Raw genomic sequence first — 7565 nt, 5'->3', positions numbered from 1 at the left:
TTGTTAGGGCTGGAATGAAACCTACAGGATGGTTGATCTCTAGCTGTTGAATGAGGTGTTTTTTTTAGGGTTGGAGTGAAACCTACAGGATGGTAGATCTCCAGGAACAGGGGTGGGCAGCCCTGCTCTAGCTGTTGAATGGGGTGTTCTTTGTTAGGGTTGTAAAGTAAACCTGCTGGATGGTAGATCTCCAGGAGCAGGGTTGGGCAGGCCTGCTCTTACTGTTGAATGGGGTGTGCTTTGTTAGGTTTGGAGTGAAAGCCTGCAGGACGGTAGTTCTCCAGGAGTAGGGTTGGGCAGTCCTACTCTTGATGTTGAATGGGGTGTTCTTTGTTAGGATTGGAGTGAAACCTGCAGGATGGTAGATCTCCAGGAGCAGGGGTTTTGGCAGTCCAGTTTTAAAGCATTGTTCCCAACCTCAGTCCTGGGCCCCCCTGTGTATGCTGGTTTTAGTTTTGGTGCTTTTCACATTAGAGGGATTATTTACTCTCGTAAACTGCATGTTAGAAATGGGTATGCATGTCATGAAGAATAAAAGCCCTGCAGTATGTTCACATTGTGTTTATTGGTGCTATTGCACACGATTGCATAAAGACAGGTAACAGGTTATTGACTGATAAAATCAGTCATCCCTCAATAAAAGGTCGACAGAACCTCCTTGTCAGTCAGTTCACATAGCCCCTCCCCCTAGGACTGATAGTGATGTCCCCCCAGTGTCACGTGCTGCTTTTAGTGCATAGAACCCCAGACATGCTCCATACAGTTTCATACTGCTGGGCAATAAAAAAAAAATTCTAAGCAATGGGAAGTAGACATTAAAAATGTCTACTTCCCATTGCCTTCATGCACAAAAAAGTTAAAATTGTTAAATAAGTCTAAACTTAATAATGAATAGCAATAAATAGTCTACAGTGGTGTTGGCCTAAAGGTTTTACCGTCTGTGAAATATTTGTGGCAAGTTTCTTGTCTCTGTCACAGAACTGCTAGTCAGAGCCTTGTTTGTGTGCCAATAATGTGTAATCAATTATTTCACAAGTCTGGTACAGAGATCCTGGGATCCAACAGTAGTGCTGTCTAGTTACACAGTCCAACCTTGCTGTGGTGCACTCCTTAGCAACACTGTGCAGAGCCACGTTCAGCTTTGACTTCTGCATGAAAAGCCTTCTAGCTACTCCCATGGACTGGTAGCATTGTCACATGACAAGGAAACGTTACATGTTAATTAAATTGCATTTGGCATCCAGCCTTTGAGGTTTTCTCTGTATGATTTCAACATGCAACTTGCATTTTCAGAGACAAATACTGTTAAATTGTAATACTCAACCTCAAAGTTCAATAGGCACCAGTAGATGCTATCTGCGAATGAGCTATAACTTACGGCATCAAGGTACACAGCATCAGCAAGAAATCAATTTAAATCTGATGTCATCGATGTGCAGAACTTAATTAAGTCATCTGTTGAGTAATCTGTGACTTGAGAGTCAGCGTTCTGTAGCACATACTTTGCTGTTTCTGGGAATATCCCCACCACAGAGACAAGTTTCATTGCAAATCAGCCCAGGGTTTAAAAGTGTGGTTCTTTTCACAGTAGGCCTCTGAGACCAGGAGTGAGTAAGTGGATTCCATCCATCCATTATCTATACCTGCTTATTCCAGGTCAGGGTCGCGGGATGCGCTGGAGCCTATCCCAGCATGCATTGGGTGAGAGGCAGGAATACACCCTGGACACCATTCACACGCTCATACCTAGGGGCAATTTAGACTCTCCACTTAATTTGCTTGTCTTTGAACTGTGGGAGGAAACTGGAGAACCCAGTGCTACCCACTGCACCACCATCCCGCCCATGGAGTAATACATTTGAAATTTAATTTATAGTTTCTTTCTCAATGAAGGAACGTTGACAGTAAGATGAAGTGTTTTGTGATTCCTGTAGCAGGAATATTAAAGGGGCCTCCTTTTCAAAGTGCCACCCAAAGCCACATACAGCCGCAGTAGGCTAATGATCCTCCTGGAGATGGTGATAACATGGCGTAGACTTCACACATACAGCAGGGATAGGAAAGCCTGACCCCGGAATGCCAGAGATGCACAATTTTCTAATTTATTTGAATTAATAGTTGAATTGGTGTTGGAGGTTTTCTGCATTCCACCACTCAGACATAATAACTGATCAAACTCTGCAATCAAGCTCAGACTGAACAATCTTTACAACTATGTTTTCACTTTGGAGATCCAAATATTGGACATACAGTAGCACAATTTTAAGTGAGCTGAAAAAGTTACACCAGGATGTTTACCAAGCTGCTAATTACTCACTCTAAGGGTCTCCAACTGTTTCTGATAGGCCGGCACAGACTTGGTAATCATCCCGGGGGGCCTAGTGACAGGGACACTGATAATCAGTGTTCTGGGATTATGTAAGAATTTCTGGAACAAATTTCTAATGGAAGACAGGTATTCCCAAAAGTTTCAGCGTCGTCTCAAACACCTGCGAGCGTTTTGGCTCAGAACATCTGCTGATGTTCAGACTCCCAAGCACTTCAAGAGCCTTCACCCAGCCGCACAGTTTAAAGAGCCTTCACCCAGGCGCACAGTTTAAAGAGGCTTCACCCAGACGCACAGTTTAAAGAGGCTTCACCCAGACGCACAGTTTAAAGAGGCTTCACCCAGACGCACAGTTTAAAGAGGCTTCACCCAGCCGCACAGTTTAAAGAGGCTTCACCCAGGCGCACAGTTTAAAGAGGCTTCACCCAGACGCACAGTTTAAACAGGCTTCACCCAGGCGCACAGTTTAAACAGGCTTCACCCAGGCGCACAGTTTAAAGAGGCTTCACCCAGCCGCACAGTTTAAAGAGGCTTCACCCAGACGCACAGTTTAAAGAGGCTTCACCCAGACGCACAGTTTAAACAGGCTTCACCCAGGCGCACAGTTTAAACAGGCTTCACCCAGGCGCACAGTTTAAAGAGGCTTCACCCAGCCGCACAGTTTAAAGAGGCTTCACCCAGGCGCACAGTTTAAAGAGGTTTCACCCAGGCGCACAGTTTAAAGAGGTTTCACCCAGGCGCACAGTTTAAAGAGGTTTCACCCAGGCGCACAGTTTAAAGAGGCTTCACCCAGGCGCACAGTTTAAAGAGGCTTCACCCAGACGCACAGTTTAAAGAGGTTTCACCCAGACGCACAGTTTAAAGAGGCTTCACCCAGCCGCACAGTTTAAAGAGGTTTCACCCAGGCGCACAGTGGAGAACATTGCTCCTGCTTGCCCTTTGCATAATGGATTCAAACAACATTTGTCTTTAGCTGTGGCGTATAAATAAATGGTGTGTTGAAGATGCATCCTGAAAACCTTCTTTGCATCCACGTAGAATACCATCATCCAGATGCAGCGTTAGCTTAGTATCGTTACGTTGGATAACTTGCCAGCTGTCTGGTGTTCCCAGGCTCTATGATTACCATTCACTAATGCATTCAGTGTGCACTGTGGCATATCCCCTGTTCTGTTCTTAACACCTGACACAGACTTATTCAGGAGAGTTTTGAACATAAACTTTAATTACTCGTTAGTTTGCTTGCTTGTCCTCACCTCATGGTGTTCATCGTTCCACCGTGCTTCCTTATGAATGCATGTACAAATTACTTGTCATTAGTCATTGTCTAAGTTTGTTGTCACAGCACCCACATGATTGGGTGCATGTGATTGCCTGCTTCTTGATTTATCTACCCTCCCTACCTTCCTTTCCACGTGTTAATTCCAGTGACAAATGTTACAACCCGGCTCAGTGGCAGGAATAAGAAGGGAGACCCCAGAAATTAAAAGATTCAAATCTCAAGAAAATATTCTTGATAAAAAAAGATTGTCAGTAAATGAGGTGGTGCAGTGGGTAGCACTGTCGCCTCACAGCATGAAGGTCCTAGGTTTGAATCCGACTTAGCCCTTTCTTTGTGGAGTCGTGTGGGCTTCCTCTGGGTACTCCGGTTTCCCACTCAGTCCAAAGACATGCAGGCTAACTGGAGACTCTAAATTACCCGTGTGGGTGAGGGAATGGTGAGTGAACAGTGTATGTGCCCTACTTGTGGTAGCCTGTCCAGGGTGTACTGCTGCCTCTTGCCCAATGCACGCTGGGCTCCAGCTCCAATGCCCCTGCGACCCTGCCCTAGCGACTATCCCAGAATTCATTGGGAGAGAGTCTACCAACATAACAGACAAAACGTGGAGAAAACCACTCAGACACCCCGCAGGCGGAGACAGGGAACATCACACAAAGGGTTACCTACCTATTGCGGGTTTGTTGTGACCTTTGTATTCCCATTAACTGCTACTTGGATGTTGGAGATTTATAGAATTTAAGAATCTAGGCCTTTTCCTCGTGCACTATTTTAAAGTCATTCTGGATAAGAGCTTGTGCTAAATGCCTAAAATATAAATGTAATGCACAATGCAATCTTATGCTTAAAAACATATTCAGAGAGTGCAGAGTAAAATGTCTAGTGCTAATTCCACTCTTAATAGTAATGTTAGCAAAGTAATCGGTTAACAGTTGAATTAAGACTGTTAGAGTTGAGGTAAAACGGGCCATTTTACTGTGTACTGAACAGACAGTTCCTCATTTGCTTGACTTTTTTCCCTATATGACACTCACTCTTTCGTAATTCTGGGAGTTAAATGTGGTTTACGTTCATTTCCTGATTGTGAATGATATGCGCTATTCTCTGTATGGACATACAGGACCCATTATTGTTTTATTAAACTGCATCATTATTGCACACAATTTTCTGTGCTTGTTGCGGCTTTTAGTGAAGTTTTTGTTTTCTCTCTTGGACAATGACAATGTATTTTTTAAAGCGATTGTTTGTTTAAAATGCCTCCAAGTATTTGCAGGGCTTTATTCACTAACTTGTAGAACCTTACACAAGTGTTAAGTATTTGCTATGCAAATGATATACATTATATATTCAGAGATACAAGATATTCAGAGTGCAATATGGCATGTGACATGACAAAAATCAGATGAACCTTGGCCATGTCTTTGTGACACCTTTTCAGTAGGCCTACATCTTGGATAGATCAAAAGAATGAGTATAGCAAGACTGTATGTACTGGAGACAAATATGTATTGAAACTAATTATTTCCAACATTATTTTATTGAACTGATTTATCCATTTCAACCAAACCTTAGACCTGAGCAACACAGTTGTCACAACAACTGCCATTACCTGGGATGTAAATGACTGAAAATAAATTAAGTCTTAAACAACTCAAAAGTTAATTTTCCATAGTGTCATCAGGAATCAGTGCAATTTACCAGGAAGAGGAAGTCACTGAATCTGAGAAATTAGTGCTGTTGAAGAGGAGAATTCAATTCAATGAAAATACTTTATCAATTAATAAATTAAAAAGTAGGTATATCACAGTATAAGTAAAATAAAATAAAAACACAACATGACAACATACTGTGGACACATCATATGCAAAGTAAAAAAGGTGAATGCAAATGTTGACTTAGTGCCACAGTGCTGTATTTCAGTCATATGACTGCATTTCTGCTTCAGAGGTCAGTTCCAGGGTGATGTGATTTACCCAAGTAGGACATGGTCCTGGATTAGCACCCCATGTTGCTCCTGGAACAGCATTTCTATTAACCAATCACTGCCCTATGATGTCATCAGTACTGTAGCAAACAACCTCCCACTCCTGTGCCATTTCAAAACACCCTCCAAAACAGTGCAAGTCAGTGCATTTGTAGTGCCGGTCCCAATCCGGTTAAATGAGAGGGTTGCGTCAGGAAGGGCATCCTCGTTAGATTCTCCAGCATTGATCTAGGATGATCATGGCATTGTTGATAATGTTATCACAGACGGAACTGCACTAGCTCAGCCAGCAAGCCAGCTAAAATGACTGAAAGTGCAGCGAAAATATTTTCAGTAAATCAAGGATTTTGATCTTCATGTTATGAATTGGAATGGAGAGCTACACAACAGCTTATATCTCTGGAAGGCAGGGTATTCAAGTGAATTTTGAAATGGCTTGGGGGAGGCTGTTTGGCACATGCTGATGACATCAGAGGGCAATGATTGGTTAATAGGAATGTTGTTCCAGAAGCAGCAATAGTGATGTTGATGCAGGAGCACAGCTACTTACCATAATTCACATCATGCATCAGTTGCACCAGCTGTGTGAAGAGTCAAACATGGCCTATTTATAACACAAGCGTTTACTAAATTCAGTTTACACGAGTGAATCAGACCTGGGATTGAGTGACTTTTTCCCCCATTTCCTCTCACTTTACCTGCTCAGGACTACCTAATAAATTCTGATTGGTCAACATCTGCAGCATCTCTCCAATGACTAGACGTATCTCTGCCTCAGTAATGATTTACTGATTGATTATTTAAGAAAAAAAGGTTTAAGTCATAGTTTTCTGTGAATGTGAAATTGCACATTGTAATTTAATATGGATTTGTTTAACTGGACTATCTATAATCACAATGTATCTTATGTACACACTGTGTATGGATCAACTATGTGGTTATGTCCCTGCGGCAGCCTAATTGATTGATTTACTGTTACTGTTTAATGTTGGCAACTTATTTCTTTGTTTTGCAACCACAGACTTACAGTTATAATGTTGTGTGACAACGATCTCCACCTGCATGCATTATTTTCCAGTTGGAATTTCAAGGGTTTCATCATCCAGATGAAAGACAGAGGTGCCTGCTCACTTCAGCAGTTGAAGGTTTTTTTTGTGCGTTGGGGCTAGGTGGATCAGCTTTCAATTCTCATTTTTAAGCAAAGGTACATAAACTGGGTAGCTGCAGTGTTGGAGTCACATCCATTTTACTTCCGTTAATTTAGGAGATGAAATGAAATTGAATTCATTGAAAAGAATCCCCATGGAAAATAGTGGGGATTCATGAATTACATTTGAGCTCCTTTCCTGTACTGACTGAATTTAAAAGGAACAGACCCCAACTGTGGGCAGCAGCTCATACTGTTTGCTGTTCAGAACTTTCAAAATAAATAATGATTGTCAAAAGTCGACAGCTGCACATTCTGACAGTCCTGACATTAGTTTGGTTGTAAAGTTAATATAAAGGAATGATTCTGTAATCTTTGCAGACACATATTTAATTGATTCACAATTCATACCTCCTATGTTACCACCAGAAGATACCGGTTGTTGTCAAGTGGAGCTGCATTTTTTGATCCACATTTTACATTGAAGCGTGAGCAGAAAAGAAAATATACAGACTGAGAAACAGTGGTAGATATATGTACATGAAAGAGAGAGAGATAAAGGTCCTGGATCATCTTGTTTGTGAGAAAATGAAAGTCAGGCTTGCAGTTATTCCTGAGACACGGGGACTTGCATGTGTGCAGTTTAATGACTGGACATTCTTCAGGAAGGGAGCAGAGCTTTTCAGGCGTTTTATTCATTTTATTTTATCTGCTAAGATAGATACAACCTATCGTACATGGCACAGGGACAACAATCATATCCATATTAATAATATACATCACCTCTAAATAGTCACTGAACACCTTTAGTGCTGATAAAGACATTTGT

Source organism: Anguilla anguilla, chromosome 13 (genome assembly GCF_013347855.1).
Source record: "Anguilla anguilla isolate fAngAng1 chromosome 13, fAngAng1.pri, whole genome shotgun sequence".
NCBI lineage: Eukaryota > Metazoa > Chordata > Actinopteri > Anguilliformes > Anguillidae > Anguilla > Anguilla anguilla.
Note: the sequence above shows the minus strand (reverse complement) of the source record.